The sequence below is a fragment of the Tiliqua scincoides genome, chromosome 1 (assembly GCF_035046505.1).
Source record: "Tiliqua scincoides isolate rTilSci1 chromosome 1, rTilSci1.hap2, whole genome shotgun sequence".
NCBI lineage: Eukaryota > Metazoa > Chordata > Lepidosauria > Squamata > Scincidae > Tiliqua > Tiliqua scincoides.
Window position 1 is genome coordinate 17,278,122 of NC_089821.1, and position 20,063 is coordinate 17,298,184.

General features: G+C 45.7%; 1 protein-coding gene and 1 pseudogene across 1 annotated transcript in view; one reads left to right on the top strand and one right to left on the bottom strand.

Moving 5' to 3' along the window:
- Positions 1-273: 273 nt before the first annotated feature.
- Positions 274-20,063, top strand: part of MIDEAS (mitotic deacetylase associated SANT domain protein) — a 78,441-nt gene continuing 58,651 nt past the window's right edge. The window contains exon 1 of the mRNA XM_066631459.1: positions 274-357. The gene's annotated coding sequence lies outside the window, so the exon portion shown is untranslated. The remainder of the gene's footprint in view (positions 358-20,063) is intronic.
- Positions 12,711-12,830, bottom strand: LOC136638259 (5S ribosomal RNA; annotated as a pseudogene).

The window sequence follows — 20,063 nt, forward strand, 5'->3', positions numbered from 1 at the left end:
AAAGCTCTCTGCCTTTTTTGAAATCTTGGGTTGGAAACCAAGTTGCTAGTCCAGAGGAAGGTCAGAGAGAGCCCGTTCTCCATCGCTCACACCGCAGGCAGGAAATGGGAGTAGGAGAGAGTGGATGGGAGTTCCCCAGGCTGCTGCTGAATCAGGAGCAGAAACAACCAGGAGGAAGAGGAGGAGGAGCCGAGTTGGCGAGGGCTCGACTCCAGCCCTCTCCCTGCTGCTGTGCACCCTGCTAGGAAGTGACGCCTATCCCACAATCCCAGCACCAGCCTCCGAGTGGAGCCCGGGGCGGCGGGTTTGCCCTCTTCTTCCTCGCGGGCGCCTGAGCGGGGCTGCTCCGGGCTGCGGGTGAGCCGCGCGGGGTGGGAGGCTCGCGTGGGCGCCGCGTCCAGCCGGGGGATTCCCCTCTTGCAAGTTGGCCGAGCGGGGCGGTCCGCGGACGGGTCGCGGGCGAGGAGGGAGCTCAGCAGCTGCTGGGCTGGAAGCGCTCCGATGGGCGGGCAGGGGGCTCGGGGCAGGGGGGAGAAGAAGTGACAGCAGCAGCAGCCGGCTGCGCACTTGGGAAGGGCGGTGAAGTTCAGCGCAGTGGCGTAGCTAGAGGGGGGGCAAAGCACTAAGTTTTGTAGGGAGCCTCCCCGCAGCCTGCAAGCGACCCCTTCCCCTCTCTTTCGGAGCGCACGCCTCCGTTTTGTTCCCGCCGCCCAGAATGGCTCCGAAAGGGAGGGAAAGGGGCCGCTTGCACGCTGCGGGGAGGCTCCCTGCAAAACTTAGTACTTCCCCCTCCAGCGACGCCACTAGCTCAGCCTTATGGAAAAACAGCGCCGCCAGCTGGGGGGTCTCCTGCTCCCCCTCCAGTCTTGTTGCTTAGAACTGCAGGCGCCCCTCTTGGGCTTAGGGTGCATTTGGTCTGGGATCGCCCGCCTTCGCTGCTTCCTCCTCCCCCCTCCAGTGGTTAAAATGTATTCTGAAGACGAGATCCTTTGCTACTCGTTGCTTTGTTGACCGGGGGAGTGGGGGAGTCACGGGGACTCTCTTGCAACTGTGGGACGACGCACTCCTAGGAAGGAGGGGCCTTGCCTTGCCGCCTCCTCGGTTTGTAAAGATCAGAGACCCCTTTTGGGATTTTAGAGCGTCATCCTGTGCATATCTACTGAAAAGTCAGTCCCATTATAGTCGATGGGGCTTACTCCCAGGTAAGTGTGGATAGGACTGCAGCCTAAATAAATGGGCTTCCCCCAAGCTTCGCCACCAAAAAAAATGCTTTGGACAAAAACTTGTGACATGGCTCCAGGCAGATGTTCTGGGCTGTAGAAGACCGGGTTCTTTGGTGGTTTATGGATAAAGCTGTCCAAACACCCACGTACATATGTGAATGTGCCTTACATAACACTCGCAGATCTTCTGATCCGACTGGGTGAAGCCTTTTTTCTTTTTTATTAAACCTTTGTAAGCTACGCATGCGTGACAGATCTGTTGTTTTTGTGTCTTTTTTTGGTACTGAATCCTTGCTTGTTGCTAGAGTTAGGACTGACAAAAGAAAATATTTCTTTTCCCAGCGTGTAATTAGTCTGTGGAACTCCTTGCCACAGGATGTGGTGATGGCATCTGGCCTGGATGCCTTTAAGTGGGGATTGGACAAATTTCTGGAGGAAAAGTCCATCACAGGTTACTAGCCGTGATGGGTATGTGCAAGCTCCCGATTTTAAGAAGTAGGCCACCTCAGAATGCCAGGTACAGGGAGTGGCACCAAGATGCAGGTCTCTTGTGGTCTTGTGTGCTCCCTGAGGTGTCTGGTAGGCCACTGTGAGACACAGGGAACTGGATGGGCCTTTGACCTGATCCAGCTGGGCTTTTATGTTCTTATGCTGTTTCTCTTTAAAAATTGTTACCCAGCAAAAAGGAAAACTCAATTGGAATCAGTGGTGTAGCTAGAGGGGGTGCAGAGCACTAAGTTTTACAGGTGCCTGAATGTGTTGTGCATGCAGCCCCTCCCCCTCCCCTTTGGAGCCATTCATACTCCTCCGTTTTGCTCCCACCACCTGGAATGGCTCTGAGATGCAGGGGCTACTTGCAAGGCATGTTCAGGTACCTGCAAAACTTAGTGCTTTGCACCCCCTCTAGCTATGCCACTGATTGGAATGCAACATTCTGATGTCTGAACCCATTTGAACAGCTTCTTCATCATATGGCTTGCACAATGTGAGCCATGCACAATTATGTTAATGTGAATGGAATGTACAGAAATCGAATGGATATTTTCACAAGGGCCTTTTTTTCATTCACATTATAGGCCAAGTGAAGCTGTAAATAAACCTTACATGTGGAAAAATACTGTAAGAGCATGTGAACTTCCCTTTGAAAGCCTCTTAATGCCTTAACTTGGTCACAAACTTCACACTTTGTAACTTGGTCACAAACTTCAGCTGGGTCTGAGCTGGGATTTGAGTAAAGATTGTTGCTCCCTTGGTTTGCAGCATGTGAAAAGCATTAGGAGCTTGCAAAATCCATGCATATACTGTACTGTATTTTTGTCCTTTTTGATATGGGATGATTGCCCAGGATGACTTTGAATGCACAGGGGATTGCACACAAGCCACTCTTGGCTGGAAAAGGAAAACACAGTTTTGCAGCGCACATACCAAATGGAGAATTTGCTCCAAGTGAAGTGACCGAGTTTCCCACTTGATCTCAAGTGTACGATCCTCCTTTTGGAATCTTCCCAGATAAGTTTGAATTAAAAAAATAAAGTGGAGGAGGACATGATTTTGAGGTTGTAAACGGTGATGAAAAAGGACATTGCAAGAAAGTGATATACTTAGAAAAGCTCACTAAAATCAGAAACACTTTGAAATTGCAGATGGCCTTCATAGTAGAGCACATAAAAACATTTGCGTAAATGAAAAACTGAGGCTGGAACCCTGTCTGCATGTTCTTGGAGAAAAGGCCTATTAAAGTCAGGGTGCAATCCTAACCCCTTATGTCAGTGCCAATGGGACGTATGCTGCATCCTGCAGTTGGGTGTCACTCACAGAGTCCTCCTCAAAGCAAGGGAATATTTGTTCCCTTACCTCAGAGCTGCATTGCCCTTATGTCAGTGCTGGAAAGCACTGACATAAAGGGGTTAGGACTGCTCCCTCAGTAGGACTTCTCTTTGGAGAGAGCATGTATAGGCTTGTGTTGTGGATGTAAGTGTTTTTAATGGAGCCTGCATAGCCTTCAGGAATAAAATAGGAAGGGCAAGACAAGGTGTGGGAGTGAGGTAGAAAGGGGCAGGACTGTAAGTCAATAACATGCCTTTTGTACTGTGGTCTTAGTTTTGTTTGCCTGTGTAAACAAGGAAGAATATGATATTGTGGGATGGAGCCTGGTAGTGGCAGAGCACATGCTTTGAGTGGAGATGGTCCTAAATCTTGAGGTATGTCTGGGTAAAATCCCACCCTGAATCTTTGAGAGCCACTGCCAGTCAGGGTAGGATGATACTGACATAAATGGACTAATATATGGACTTGGTATATATTCGGCCTTTTCAGCCACACTAGACGCTGTTCCAGAACCACCTTTCAGAGCGCGATACCATAGTCTTTCGAGACTGAAGGTTGCCAACAACAACAACAAGGTATAAGAGCAACTTCACATGTTCACACATGGAGGTATGTTATATTCAGCTGTTTCCGCTCCTATCTGTGCTAAAGGTATGGGACTAACACAGGCCTACCCTAAAGGGCTGTTTGTAAAAAAAAAAAGTTATACTACTGCAGGGCTGTTGTGAAAGTTATTAAGGCTGCAATCCTATGTACACTTACCTGGGAGTAAGTTCCATTGAACTTAATGGGAATTACTTCTGAGTAGATATGCGAAGAACTGTGCTCTTAAAATAATGAATGTGAATTGTTCTGAAACTTTGAAACGTACTATAAATACAATTTTAATTGATATTATTTTTGGCAGTACATACACTTTGGATGTATGCTGCTGTCCTAATGGGTGAAAGATGTCCTAAAGGTGGATGAAAACCCAAGCCACCAATCCCCTTTGCGGTAGAATGCTGCTTTCAATTGCCCTGGAAAGCAGCTTCCTCTGTATGCCAAGTGGTTTATGAGGGGAGCAGCTTGCTATGTACAGAAGCCTGTGGTCAGTGTGCCACTGTCGCACTTGGGAGTGGGTTGGTAGAAGTGTGGCAATTCTTCTAGGCATTTCTGTTTAGCTTAGTACATTTACCAAGCATGACAAACCAGCCTGTGCAGAAGGGTTGCCAAGTGACTAGGAGAAAAAAAAAAATCCTGCCCAGCTTTCTTTACATCTTTAACAGAAATCAGCAAGCATGGAGCCAAACCTTATCACTTGCTAAATTAATTAATTTATTTATTTATGCATTTTTTTCATTCATTCATTATTATGCATAGCTTTTTTTATTCATTTGATTTGTGTCCTGCCCTTCTCCCTGGAGGGCACCCAAGATGGATAATGACAATAAAAGTACATAAAAGATAATACATAAACTATAAAATACAGATAAAACTATAAAATGGGACAAACTGCACTACTGTTAAGGGAGCAGCTAAAGAGGGCCAGCTCAAAAATGCTGGAGACCTTACTATGCAGAAACTGCCACACAGCAGCAATTGGCCTGTATGCACCTGGAGTGAAGTGAGGTATCTATAGAGGTGTTTGAAAATGATGTTATTTACCTTACTCAGAAGTAAGCCAGTTGTGTGCAGTAAGACTTATAGGTTTACACCCTCTTACCTACCAGAAACAAATGCAGCTAGGTATCTACTGTACCAGCATGGCCCCATATCCACAGGGGTTCTGTTCCAGAACTGCAAATATGATTGAATACCTTCCCCCCACCACTCTCCGGAGCCTCCCAACCTCCAGAGCTCTGCTCCCCTCTCCTCTGGAGGGTTCTCTGCTGGGCTCAGACTGAGCCTTAAGCCATTTCTGCACAATGTTGCATATATGCAACAGGAATCAAATGTGTACACCTGTGGGGTGGGCAGAAAGGAGTTAAGGTAAAAAAACACAACTTCTGGTTACACGGAGAAACTGGAAGTGATGTTTTTAAAGCCTTATAAGGCATTAGGGGGCTCAGGGAAGCCTTGAGTGTTTTGTTTTGTTTTTACCTTAAGGCCTAGTTTGAGCCTGGCAGAGGCTGCAGATAGATGTCCGTGGCCTCTGCTGACCTCAGAGGACCCTCCAGAGGCAAGAGCAGGGCCCCACAGACCTGTTCCATGGTGAATAAGTGTATCAGGATATAGGATCTGTGGGTACGTCTCCCCCATATCAGTGGCACTTCTTTACAGGCAAGCAAAGAGCTTTGGGGGCCGTGGAATGAAGGAAATGAATGAAGGTTTTGAGAGACAGGGCAGGCTCCAGTTATATTGTTGGCTTTCATTCTTACTTATTAATTCTGATGCCCTCGTTCTGTATCTTGCATTTTGCTGGAGAGGAGGAGAATTGTGCCCCTTCCTCAAAAGTTTTGTCTCTTCCATTCATGAATGGACTGAGAGAAGATGCAGTGGGGAAAATTGTGGCATGGGAAGCACACATACTAGTGCTGTCCTTTCTTTCGCGGTGTTATCCCAAGCTTCTCAGAAGTGTTGTGCTCATGACTTCAGAATTTTCCAGTGCAGTCCAGCATGAGTTCAGATACCTGGGTAGCTGCCTGAACCACCTGTTGCCTTGTACTGGCTCTGGGGAAGGGGCCTAGGAACACGCCAGCTATTTGAATGGCACTCTGCTGATTCATTCCATAGGCCATATAGCATATTGCATATTGAGAAAGGACTAAAATGTTTATCCCAGTTAACAAATAATCTAAAGGTTTTTGTTTGCTGTTGCATATGCAGAGTTGCTTTTCATCACTGCTGAGTAAGTACTGCCAGATCCCTCATATTTGGGGTTATGGGGCAGATCCTCAGAGTCAGAGATTGTCATTTCCAGGCAGGCTTAAGCCCCAGTCTTTTCTTTTTCTTACAGAACTTAACCACTGCTTTAGCAACATCTTCCTACTCCTGCAAATTTTTGGCAGGCTTTTAAAACTAGGCTGGGAGAACGGTGTTTGCTGAGTAATGCACTATAGCTGTGGGAGTGCCCTCTCCCCACCCAACAGTTAGATACAGCCACAGTTGTTGCATTGCGGAGATATTTATGAGAGCCTGCATATTTTAGATATGTCCTCTGGTTCCACATGCATGAAGATGAACAAATGTGTGTGTTTTAAGTCAGTGAAGTGGGGCAAGACTGGGTATTTATGATGTTTACCTTAAATACTGTCTTCATTTTAAAAAAAAGGAAAGGAATTTCAAGTGAAATTCAGGATCACTCACTTTTCAGTCAGTTTGTGTAAGGTCCAGTTTGTATAAGGTCAACTTTCTTTAAAGAAAGTTTCTTGGACAATCTTGTATACCTTTACGAAGACATGTTAGCATATATGGAGGCTTAAATTTATGTTGGAGGCATAAACAAGAAGAGCCAAATACCAAACTCTGATTGATTTTAGTTCTATAAATAACTTGCTCAATATTGCATCCTTGCACCAGTGTAGTGGTTTGAAGATCAGATTGCCTCGTCAGTGCTTCTTGCCTTCATAGCCTTCCCTTAAAAGACAGGTACATTGTGGTTAAATGGGATAATAACCTGGGTGAGGATATATTTTGGGGCTTGCTCAAATTTTAAAAGGTTGTTATTCTGGAACTTTTGGCCACATCCTTTTTGCTGACTTTCCTGGGTCATTCACAGGTGACTGTTTTCTCTGTGGCAGAGGGCAGTAGGAAGAAGCTGAGTAGCCTGTCTAGTGCACAGCCAGAGGCCAGGCTCCTCCCCTTCCACTTCTTGCTGCTACTGGTACAGTCATAGCTAGTTGAGGTTCAGAGTTCTCCATAAGGGTGGAGCCTCTCCTTCAGGAGTAAGTTCTTAACTGCAGGAAATGCATATGGGAATTAGGGAAACCTGCTACCCCCTTCCTCCTGCATGCAGATACCAGTAGTAGAAGGCACCTCCTTGAATCTACTGTTGGACAGCCCAATCCTATTTAGCGCTTGTGCAGCTGGGCCAAGTGGCCTCCACTGTATCCAGGAGCAGGATGGAGGTGTACTCTAAGTAATGGGGATAGTTTTCCACTTACCCCATGTAATGCTCCAGCCTGCCCTATGGGGCTACTCGGATCTGCACCAGCTAAATTGCTGGTGCAAATCCAAGCGTCCCTGTCTAGTGCTTCCGTGCCCGTCTAGTGCAGAAAGGCCTCCGTATGTTGGAGGTGTGCTCTGTCATCCCTGCCCCCTCCCAGGCCTGAACTGTCCTCCCCCCACCCCAAAACACCCCTGCTTGCCTCTGTTCCACCACCCTCTCCTGCCCCTCAGTGAAGTACTTGCCTCTGCCACTGGCCTTTGGTGGGGATGCAGCACCACCAGGCCAGCGCAAGCCTTTCCACTGGCGTTTTTGCTGTTTGCTTTTTGGCATGCTTGTGACACTCTAGGTTAGCGCAGCAGCTGCTGCGCTGGTGGAAGGCAGGTATAGGATTGTGCTGTGAGAGAGCATATGGCTGACGTGATGGAGGCATTGTGGTACAGGAGAAAGTGTGCTTTGGACAAAACATACCCAAATTTGATGCCCCTCAACTGTGATCTCAGTTCACTGCTTTGGATGTGGCTTTCAATCTGTCTCATGAAAGCCTGGGCAGGCTTTCTTTCTGTCTCTCTTCACTGCTTGCTGATTCTAGCTGTAAGGATGTCTCTAGGTAAGGAGAACAACGGTGGGCCAGCTGGTGACGGTGTAAAGGACAGAGCTGGCCTACTAGTATTGGTTGTGTGTGTTACGGCTTTACAGTTTCTAAACACAGCAAACCTGCTGCTGCGTGCATGGTGATATATTTGAGGATAAAAATGCTGAGTTTTGAACCTCTCACCTTGCTGGAGTGGTGGACTTGTTTTCAGTTCACTTCTACCTCATTATTGTCTCTCCGGCATGTAAAGCAATTCAACTGTCTCTGGCAAAATTGTATTCACAGTCGTGTGCATAAGGCTGTGGGGAAGGCCCACCTGGATTTGATGCCAGGAGTGGATCCTGTGTTTGTGTTTTTCCGGGGGGGGGGGGGGGAAGGGGGCATGAACACTGCCTTAACTCCAGAGCCCAGGTGGGTAGACCTGGGCTCCAGCACTGCCTTTACATGGTACTTCCTGTTGTTGGAAAAAGAACCATACAAGGAAGAAGCAAGGTAAGGAAGTGGATTATGTGAGTGGGATGTGGATCAAAGTGGTTCCATCAATGGTAGGCTGGAGGAAAGCAGTGGCAGACTTGTGAAGGGTACCTCAAATCGGCTGCTCCCCTTGGTGTAAGCCACATCATTTCCTTCATGGATGGGCAGGCTCTGACAGGCTGTGAGACATTAGCACTCTTGCCATGAAAAAATATTGCAGACTTGAGATCAGACCAGAAACTGAATCCATTCTTAATAAAAGAAGGCTAATGGTTTTCTGTTCTAGTAAGTGCAAGTTTTAAACTTCTCATTCAGCCACACTATATAGCTGTTCATTTGTTGTTGTTGTTGTTGTTGTTGTTGCTACAAGTGAGTTTGGGAATTGCTTTACACGTTGCCACTGCCTGAGTGTATCACTAAGCAGGTGCAGTTGAAGCTGAGGGCACTGACCCAAATACCTGTCAACATCAGTACACGATGACCCATTTATGCTTGCTGGTTAAAAAGGGGGGAGGGGTATGTCAGTGTACTGTGATGTCTTTTAAAATGCCTGTTGTCAAGGTGAGCTAATATTGGGGCCTATCCGGAGAATGCATCTTAAACGAACCTTTAAAGCTGTCCGTGTATTTGGCCTGGGAATCTATCCATATGTTTGAAGTCCTAATTCAAAGAGTGGGTAGTATAAAGACCCTCTCACCTAGCAAAACTGCATGAATTGATACTGAATTCTACCCAGACTCATGAGAATATTGTTTCTGGTGAGTTGAGACATTTTTTTCCCTTTTGAAGAGCTGGAATTATAGCAATTATTTTTCTTTTCTTTTGATTTAAAGAACCTAGTAAACTTAGGGCAGTCACTTTCTCTCAGTTTAATGTACTGTACTACACTGTGAGTAAAAGGGAAAAAACTCCAATTTGACTTGCAAATGCAATAAAACCAGGTTTAGGTTTAAGCAGTTTTTCAGTCTTTCAGTACCAACTAAATGACTACAGAAATGGGTTAAAAAGGGGGGGGGGAATCTATTACCTATTTATACAAAATGTATGCAGAGCATGGAATGACAGCATATGATACAGTCACCTTGCTGAAGCTATGCCAGGTCTGCTCAGTGACTAGATGGGTACCTGTCCACCTCCATGAGTTCCATTACCCTCCCTCTGTGCAGTTCTTGTATAGACCAGTATATGCTTCATAAGTCACTGTAAATTATACTTGCATAAATAGCTAAATTAAACTTGTTTCAGATTGAATAAATATTCCGAAGAAAAGTTAAGAAGTGAAATTTGAATATTATTTTTTGCACTGCAGCTATTGGGCAGCCCAATCCTATGGTCCCCAGTGCCATGGATCCAGTGGTGCCAAAATGGCAACTATCTTTGGGTGCTAGGACAATACCGGAGGTCTCCTCAGAGGAAGGGAGTGTTTGTTTCCTTACCATGGGTAGATGGCAGCCACTGGCAATGGGTCTCCTTGGCTCTTCCCCTGTGTTTGAGCAGGTGCAGAGCTGGGGAGACCTGTTTCGGGCTGCCTGGGTCAGGAGGGAGGATAGGATATGGCAGCAAAACCGGCCACAGTCTCCACCCCCCCCATCCTGAGCCAGTTCCTTCCGCTGCCCTGGAAAACCTCTCCCCCCACCCCTTATTGCCACCAGAGCTCTTTCCTTGCTCTGGGTGGCATCTGTGCGGCGCTGGGCCCAGTGCCAACTGGCGCTCCTTACTTGTTGGAGGCTGGAAACATGCTTTACAGCATGTTTGTTACACCCAGAGCTGGCGCTGGTACTGTGGCCCGTTTGGATTGGGTCCTTATTGGGCTTTCCCTGAATTTTTTCAGTACAAGTGCTTCGGAATTTTATTGCAGGAATTTATCAGTCCACAAAAACGATGCTTTCAGTTTTCTGCCTGCTTGTGGGTAGCTTGAGTGAATGGAGTTTGGCAATTTATTTGTTCAAACCCCATATTTTCTCTTACTGAGCGGCTAAATGGCTAATTGTAATGCTTGTAAAATGTGCATTTCCCTAAGATAGTGTGTAACTTCATTTCTAATCAGTGTTTCTGAGCCTTGAGTTAGAATTGTATTAAAATAAATTGCAATACAGATTGAAAAAAGAAGTAATTTTGGATATTGACTATGGATGCTTCATTTATAGCTCATTAAGGGCCCAATCCTATCCAATTTTCTAGTGCCATTGCAGCCGTGCCAATGGGGCATGCACTGCATCGTGTGGTGGGGAGGCAGCCACAGAGGTCTCCACAAGGTATGGGAACATTTGTTGCCTTACTTTAGGGCTGCATTGAAATTGCACTGGAAGTTTGGATAGGATTGGGCCCTGATTCATTTCATTACTTTAGAAGTAATTATATCTTGGCCCCAATCCTGCTAGGGGTTTGAAACATGTGGAACTAGCCTTCTGCATGCGGGAAGGGAACTAACTATTTTATCTTGAATTAAGTAATGTATTGCTGCAATTTATGGATGTATGCTGCAATTGCACCCATTGTGTATAGACGGAGCCACTGTTTGTTGTGCCTTTTTGTTGATATGCTTCTGTTGAATTGGCATGAAACTTGCAGTAGTTAAAATAATTCTATAAGATCCAGAAGTAGTTTACCCTTAGTACCCTATTTTCCCTTGGACACATGGTAGAAACTATCTGGACGTTTCTGGATTGAACACCACTATTTCCTTGATAGCGTTCTCTCATCACGCAAGATCAAATGTATATAACAAAACTCTGACTTATATTTTTAATGAAAATCAGCCTTGGAAGACTGATTTTGAACAGAAGGGTGGGGTGTATGGGCTCATGCACGCGGCTTAACCCTTTCTGCGCAAGTTCTTTCATGGGCAGCCCAATCATAACCTGTGCTGGCGCAGACAGGCCACACAGCCTACACTCTATCCCAGCCATTTTCAGCCACTGTGCCATGGCACACTGGTGTGCCGCGAACGGTCTGCAGGTGTGCCATGAGAGTTTGGGGGAGGGTCGTTTGTTAATAGGGCCAATGGGGACATGAGCTCCCCACCAACAACCTGGTGTGCCTTGTCAATTGTCAAAAAACCGATGGTGTGCCTTGACAATTTTAGTACCTTGTCAGTGTGCCGTGAGACGAAAAAGGTTGAAAATCACTGCTCTATCCCATGCAGGTAAGGAGCAGTCTGGAGGTCACCTTGGGGTAAGGGGATATTTTTCCCCTTACCCAGAGTAATATGCCAGCCTGCCCAATGGGGTGACTCAGATCTGCACCAGCTAAGTTGCTGGCGCAAATCTGAACGGCCTCATATAGGTCATTTGGGTTCAGGGGGGAGATGGGATATGGTGGAGGCCTTCTCTGCCAATTCTTCTCCCCTCTCGGACCTAATTTGCCCCCACTCTGTTCACCCTTGCCCTGAAATGCCCCCTCCCTGCCTCTGCCCCAAGCCCCTGTGCCACTTGGTGCTTTTCTTACCTCCACTGCTAGCCATGGGTCTGAATACAATGCCAGCGGGCCAACTCGAGCTTTCCCACTTACACTGCTGACTCCTGAATAGTCACAAACATGTTTTACAGCACATTTGCGACACTCTAGGCCAGTGCAGTGGCTGCTGCACCAGTGGAGCCAGTGCTTAGGATGGCATTGTCAATGTTCCATCCAGCAGCTTCTCTTGCTGTAGAATTCCAGATGGATATTCATTAGGGTAAATGTACATCTCTCTTCCTGCCATGCCTCTGTTAAAAACTACAATCTCTCAAGAGTGCTTTTCAGTTTTGAAAAGGGCAGGGATTGTTGCATGCATGGGACTCATTTATATATAACACATATATAACACAGGTATGTGTTACATACACATGTAATTTCTCTTATTTTAGTTGTAATGTGTGTGGAATAACCACTAGTTTTCTTCTTTGCATGAGAGCAGATGAAAAAGAACCTGATGAGAGGTTAGTGTGCTGAAGTTAATAATGTTTGGAAAGGGAGGTGTGAATGCACCCTAAATGAGTTCCAGTTCAGAATGTACAGCTGCATATTTGCACTGGCACTCTTCTGCAGGTGGCTGTAAGACCTGACCTGCAAGTGACCCATGTGATTCAGGCTATGCAGCAGATTGGCTGAACATCTCCCATGTGCTGATGTGTAACTAAACTGCAGGACTTGAGCAACAGTGATATATTGGTGTGTGTTTTTGTTCTGAGAACTGGATGGTTTTAGGACTGGATGCCACAGGACAATTTTAGAAGCATAGCATGAAATGCACCCGACTGTATTATTGCCTGCCTTGTTGGACTTGCAGACTGAGATTTTTCAGATCTTTGATTCTCAAAGAATTCCACTTGTGCAACAAGTGGGGCTGGCTGCCTGTATCAGTATTGTGCTTTGAACCAGTTTGAAAATCTGTGGCCTCCTTCAGATAGGAGGTGAATGAAGTCAGTTTATTACCAACCTGTATGAATTTCAAAGTCCAGTTGTTAGTGGATTATTAACATTGCATTATAACATTGGTTGGCAACCTTCAGTCTCGAAAGACTATGGACAGCACCCGGTATTCCCAGGCAGTCTCCCATCCAAGTACTAACCAGGCCTGACCCTGCTTAGCTTCCGAGATCAGAAGAGATCGAGCATGTGCAGGGTAACAGTTGCTGTCATTATAACATTGCCTTATAACATTAACATGCATTGGATTATAACATGACATAATCTCATTTGAGAGTTCCGCTGTGCTGTGGTTTTCAAGTAATTAAAAAAAGCAAACAATTGAAAAAGCAAGAAGTGTTCTCGCCTCCTTTTCCAAGTCATTCCATCACTTTTGGTACAGCATTTATTCAATGTAAATTCTACTTTCCTGCCCTAAGGAGTTTTTATATGCTTCACATAAGATATCCCAAATAGAATTTAAATCATCCTGCAAAATCTGAATGATTTAAAAACAACCAAAAACCCTTGCGACACATCAGTAATTGTATTAATTGCACTAGCCAAAAGCTGGATGAGATACAAATATTATCACCACATAAAGGCCATAGGAGACCTGCTCTGACAATCTATGTATAACAATTATATTTTGACTGGGCATTTTGCACATATATCTTGACTGGCAATGGTTCTTCCCTGTCATCTGAGCCTTCTGAAGACCACCTCTTAACTGTTGGGGAGCCCAACTTCTGCAGGTGGAGCTTGCTCCTAGAAGGTATCTCTGCCTAGTTTCCAGAGATTCCCCCTTCCTCTGTAGCTCCCCTTACCCCATCTGGTGCCATTTCCAACCCCCACTAGTGGCTTGGGGTGGGGTTTTGGAACTGCAATAGGGAGCAGAGGGCATGGAAGATTCCAAGTGCAATAACTGCTTTGGTTGCAAGGCATAATATTTGCTGAATGTAAAAGCCTCTTAAATTTTTTTCTTAATTATCCATGCAGCTTGGACATTGAAAATGAAGGTTGCCAGCTGCTTGGGCAGCCTCTTTCTGTGGTGGTGATTGATGATAATGCCCCAAAAGGATCTTGCATAAAAACGTTGCATATCAACAGCCTGTTTGGACTTTACAAGCAAGAGCTGCCAACAAAGGGCTTCACTGCATGTTAGTTGTAAATGCATGCAAGTACTCCAGTGTTTTAAAATGAGGTCCCTTCTGGGTGTGTGTGTGTGAAGGGGGTGCTTGATCCATTCCCTGCCTGCCATCTTTGTGCTGCAGATTCTAGTCCTTGCCCACATGTCTGTTTCCCTTATGGGGCAGAAGGATGGATGTAGATGGAACCTTGAGGAGTGGGAGATCTGCTATGCTTGTGTTATTTGGAGCAAAGAAATGGAAGCAGGAAAATGGCTAGAGTGGAAAAACCACCCTGGGGGAGCTTAAATTCCCCTCTGAAGCACTTTTTTTCTTATTTAAAAAAAGCATTGGGGATCCTATATAAGCATATGCATGTAATGTATAGTTAGTCCCTAATAATTGACTGTACTGGCAGCTGTTGTCAGCAACATCTGAAGCAGGCTCTGAGCAGCTTATGTGGATTTTGCAGACATTCTATCATTCAGTCTCTGCTCTACTTAGCTATCACAGGATCACCTGCCTTCGATCTGTTCTCTAGGCCCCAGTTGCCAATGCCAGTTAATTAATTGCAATATCATGTATTCTGAGCTTTAAATTAGCTCAGGAAGGAAAGCTCAGGAAGGAAACCATTTTTTTAAATTTTGAAATATTTACGCGTATATATCATTTTTCAACAAGTTGGAAAAAGCAGTTGCATAGCAAAAAAATGAGAAGAGAGTTTCCTGTCCTAAAGGGACTTGCAGTGTTTAACAAATAAAGATAAAAGGGACCCTATGCTGGCATGAGTAGGGACAACAGTTGCTCTGGCTGCATTACTATTTGAATGGTCAAGTGCTTCTATAGGTACAATGTGAACATTATTTGACATGACATAAAAATCATGGTGGCTTCTTAAAGACTTGGGTCTCAACCCTATTAGGACCTTGCACTGCCAGAACTGGTATTCTGGCAGCATGGCATCCTTTACAGTAGCACGAAATCTGAGCTGCTGTGTGCTGCTGGGATGCCACTGCAAATGGAGAGAGGTGTGGCATGTGTGGAGAAGGGTCTGCAGGTGCTTATGTGTCGTTGGTGGGGAGGGGAAGGTTTGGGGACATTCCAAGGTGTGGAGGGGAGAGGGCAGGGGCCTGGGAGTGGACTGGAGGGGGAGTATCTTGATGGCAACACATGCTGGATCTTATCCACCATTTTTTGGCCTACCCCCTTTCTTTCCTTGGACAACACCTGCCATATAGCTGGTGTGGATCTGATGAGATCTATAGGCCATCAGGAAGCCTACACAGAGGTAAGTAAAAATATTACTTACCTCTGGCAGGTCCCCTGATTGCCAGCCCCCCCCCCCACCATTGGATGTAGTGTATGGTCTAGCAGTCTGTAGTGTATGGTCTGCATCAGCACCAATGGTGGGGGATATGAATGGGCAGTAAGACATTTATTGTAGCGTAAACTGCATGGACTACAAACCATCAGGTGCATAAAGTATGAACAATGCTGATGAAGTGGATTGTAGTCCACTAAGTGTATAAAGGGCCATTTCACTGGCATGAAATGACGAAAGCAATGAAATCTGGTGGCCCCTTAAAGGTGGTTGCCTTTCTGAAAAGAATTTGTTTAAACAATACTTTGCTATTGAGACATAATGATGATGATGAAGTAGTAGTAGTATTGGAGTTACTTTCCAGTCATATGTTGTTGCTTACATAGAAGGGATGTTAATGCCTAGTGACATTATTAGTTACTCAACATGTCTATTTTGGGGAACTGACACAGTGATCTACTCCAAAGAGAAAAGTGTAGTGACTTTTCATTGTAGATATTTCAATGATATCAAGATGGCCTGATGACTCTAGCAGCCAAAGTTAGGCTTTTAACTGAACTCCAGATCTTTAGTGTTTTTGCTACTTATGCCAGGTTTTTCTTGACCTCAGGTTGATGTGTGGTGTAACATATATAGGGTGTGTCTGAATTGACAGGAAATGGCTTCTGAACCTTTCAGGGTGGCATGGAAGGATTTATCCAGTTATGATTTCTCCTTTTACTGTAGCATTGTTAGCTGGCAGCTTTTAAGGTCAAGAGGCAGTGAGGTAGAACAGTTCATGAACTTGAACTCACTAGCCAGTTCTTTGACTGCAGGCTTCTGCCAGTGATGTAAGGTGAGGTCCAGGGCTTGGGACCTCACAGGCTTAATTGTGAGGTCCAGGGCTTTTCCCTGGAAAAGATTGTTAATGTGCAAAAAGCACAAATCTCCATAACACTAATGTTGTTCAGACCAGGGCCTATATGCCAGTGGCATAGCTAGAGGGGGCGCAAAGCACTAATTTTTGCAGGGAGCCTCACTGTAGTGTGCAAGGGGCTCCTCTCCTTTGTCGCCAGGTGTACCTAGAATGGCTCCAAAGGGGAGGGGGAGGATGAGGGGCTGCTTGCACACTGTGTTGAAGCTCCCTGCAAAACTTAGTGCTTTGCACCCCCTCTAGCTACACCACTGCTATGTGCTTTGTACTCTGCTTTTTAAATCAAACTTTAAAACTGCATAATTGAAAGTGATAGTAATGAAGGCAAAATGTTGCAGAACTGATTCTTGCTTTCCCTTCCTCACTAATAAACTCTGCAGGTGATGGGTTGCTACATGGGACTATCACTACCCTAATTGACTGACAAATCAAGAGAGAAGAGACATGTTAATCACTCTCTAGAAATCTGCAAGTGCAGAATCACCTTGATATTACATTACTACAAGCAGTTTTCTGTTGTCTGTCCTCAGCTGCCAGCTATCATAGTGGCCCAAAACCTGGAGGAGGAAGATGCCAACCTTTTCAAAACTCCTCTCTTACAGAGAGTGCCCCAGAGATCTCTGGGTAAAGTGCTAGAACAGGGATGTCAAACTAATTTCTTATAGTGGGCTGAATAGCATTCATGGCAGCTGCTAAGGACTGGAAGTGACACCATTAAGCATGAAGTGACATCATTAAACAAATGATGGCTAAAAGTAAGCACTTCTGGTTTCTCACACAGAAACTCATTAGTTGCAAATGACAGAAATGTGCAAATCTTGTTCGTAATTTCAAGAAATGAGAGAGCCCAGTTACCACACTGGGAGAGCCCAATTCTAACAGGGGCTGGAGAAATTGTTTTCAGGACCCGTATCTGGCCCAAGGGCCTTCTGTTTGATACTCCTGTGCTAGAATGTTCCCAGAACTGGCTCTGTGCAGGTGCATGGAGATCACTTTTTTTTTTTTAAAAGCCACACATTGCACTCAAGTGCATGTAACAACCAGGAGGAAAATATATTTTGAGAGTGTGAGTTTCTCTGTGATAAAGGACTTGTAATTACTCAAAAGATTAACTCCTGAAAGAGCCTTTTTCCATAGACTCTATTTGCATATGTTCAGACTTTACTCTTATATGAATGAAAAAGGAGAAAAAAACACCAACAAATTTATACCCGCAGGCTCTTTTAGAATATCACTTTTAGAAATGATAGTATGAATTATAATAGAACAGAAAAATTTGACGATGTTGCTTGCTTTTGTTTTCTCTGAAGGCATGCATGCTGTTTTCCACACTTTGAAACCTTTTAAGTTGGAATATGGGATCTTATACTTTCATTTGCCACTGAGCACTTGGTCTTGGTATACTAGGACTGCAAGCATTTAGCATCCTATCCAGGAACTATTCAGGGGTTTTGGGTTGACTTGGAATGTGTGTTTCATTGCACTGGACTCCGAGCCAGCACTCTTAGGAGTTGTACCCACAGTTATGATCTCACATATGGAACTTGTGAACTGGCTGACCTAACAGAAAACCAAGGAGTTTCACGTGGAAATGGGGGGGGGGGGGTGAGCATGTGAGAATTAACTGTGTTGTTGTGGGGGGCTTGTGGGGTGAGATTGGGCTGCTTCTGGCTTTTTGTACTGATCCTTTGTACTGAGCCTCCTTGTACTGATCACGTAATGCCAGGTGGGTGGAAGTTGCTGCGGAAGTGAGTCCTTGATGACACAGTGATCAGCTTGGGGGAGGAGCCACATTCCACAGGTAGGAGGAGCTCACTTTAGCTCACTCTGGGCCATCTCAGGAGTCACACCCACAGCTGTGAGTTTGCAAATAGGGATTGCTAACAGAATACAAGGGAGTGTGAGCAGGGCTGAGTGTGAGGGAATCCAGACATTGCTGCTGGTGTGTCTGTAGCTCCAAGCCACATGAGCAACAAATTACAGAAGCATAGTGGTCACCTGCAGGGAATGTGCCATGTCTGTTTTCTTCCCTGAAGAGAATATGAATTACCCCTGTTGCAAATGCAAGCTAGTTTCCCTGCTAGAGAAGATGGGACTTGGTGTGCCTGTCCACACTGAGACTCATTAGAGTGAATAAGAAGTTCCTGGACTAGACAGAAGGAACTCTCCAGGAAGGGAGATGGAATGGGGGATGTCTGCCAAAGAAGAGGAAATCCCTGCTAGTGGATTGTGTGGGTGCATGGAAGCACGTAATGCAAAGGAACAGGAGAATCCAGAGAAGTTCTGTGCTACTGGAGGTTAGCAACTGATACCAGGCTCTCACTTTGAAGGATGATTCATGCCTGTCTGGACAAAATTGCCACCCCAAGCTCCACAGGCTAGGGAGGAAGATTGTCAGTTACCAGGAACGGGAGGAACCTAAACTCCATTCCACGAGGAGATGACGTGTGCTGATGTTAATAGGGGACTTCCTACTGAGAGGAAAGAGGCAGCCATGTTCAGATCAGACATGTCTTTTTCAAGAAGTGTGTTGTCTTCCTGGAACACACTAGGACATGATGGTGACATATAAATATATAGACAGGCCCTGGGGACAAGAAGGCAAGAGACAAAGGAAGAATCAGTCTAGTGAGGGGACAAGAAATGTCCTGAAGGAGGCTACTAGGAGGTGCTACCTGTGGTCTCCAAAATCTATATACCAGGGGTTGCAACCCACCAGCCCGAGAAGTCCCGCCTCTCTCCCCTTAAGGGTTGGGGGTAGGGGATGGTGACAATGCGATCCGAACAATCATGCCACTGGCATGGGACACAGGGCTTTTTAAAATTTACCCCTGTCTGCAGAAGCCTCCTGGTGCGTGCGTGCAGGAAGCCCTGCAGAAGCTGCAGGCTCCCCACACCTCAAAACATTTAAAAAATGCAATCACAACTCACTTCCGGGTTGCAATCGCAAAACCAGAAGCAAGTTGCAATCCCAGTAATACAAGCGAAGCCCTGCTCAGCAATGCTGACAGCATCCGTGGAAACCCTGACACAACCCATCACCCACTGAGCAGCATCCTGAGATCAGCATAATGTCCGTATGACATCTGCTTGTCATTATGTCCTAGGAGACAATCACCACATCCACCCAACTCCAGTGCCAGCAGCCAGAGAAAATGCCACCAGGCAGAATGGAGCAATGGGCAGGGGTAGGTGCAGGGCCAATGAATAGCCAGTGCTCTCTTCTACCAGCAACTGGGAATGAGCAGAACAGGAACAGGCGCTTCTGCTAACTCTGTGAAGGTGCCCCAAGGACACCCTCCCCACACACACAAGAATGTCAGACCATTTCCACCTTCTGTGGGAACTACAGTGGCATCAGAAAAGAAGGGACAAAAGGCAATACCTGCTGGGACCCCCTTTGATATGTCTCCTTGTCCTATACAGTCACACACACTGAATGTTTTTGACCACCACAGGGGTGGGGCAGAAAAATAGATCCCTTGAAGAGGGCAACCATGTGAAACAAACACACAAGTCTTTCCATGCTGAGAGTTGAGCCACAATCTCCTTTCTATTTTGGCCTTTCCACCAACAGAATTGCAAGTTACATCCAAGCTAGACTCACAAGGCATTTTTCTGATGTTGCACCAGTGTCTATGGTGCATCCATCAGCGGGGCAGACTTCTACTCTGGTGGAGCTGTCGTTGCACCAGCATACATGGAGATACACTGGTGGATCTCGCAGATAGTATTGGGCCTTAACTCAGCTAAGTATAATACTTTCTTGCCTCTCCTTGCCTTGCAGACCCTTTTATATTTCAGAAAGTGGAGGAAGGAACAAGAAGGTCTGCCAACAGGGAAAAATTGGTTGAGGAATTGAAAGTGACAAGGACTCTGAATGAAAGCAGCCACATTATCTTGGAATTCTTGATATTGAGGGAAAAGAAAGCTAATTGGATACGTACTCTGGCTTTCTAGATAGCTGATTTTAATGGGCTTGGAGGACAATTGAGCTGTAGTCCATGACTAGAACTGGTAAAGGAGGAAATAGTCCAAGAGGAATAGGGGTTTTTTGAAAAGTGAGATCCTGAAGGCACTATTGCAGAGATGTCCCATATGGAGAAA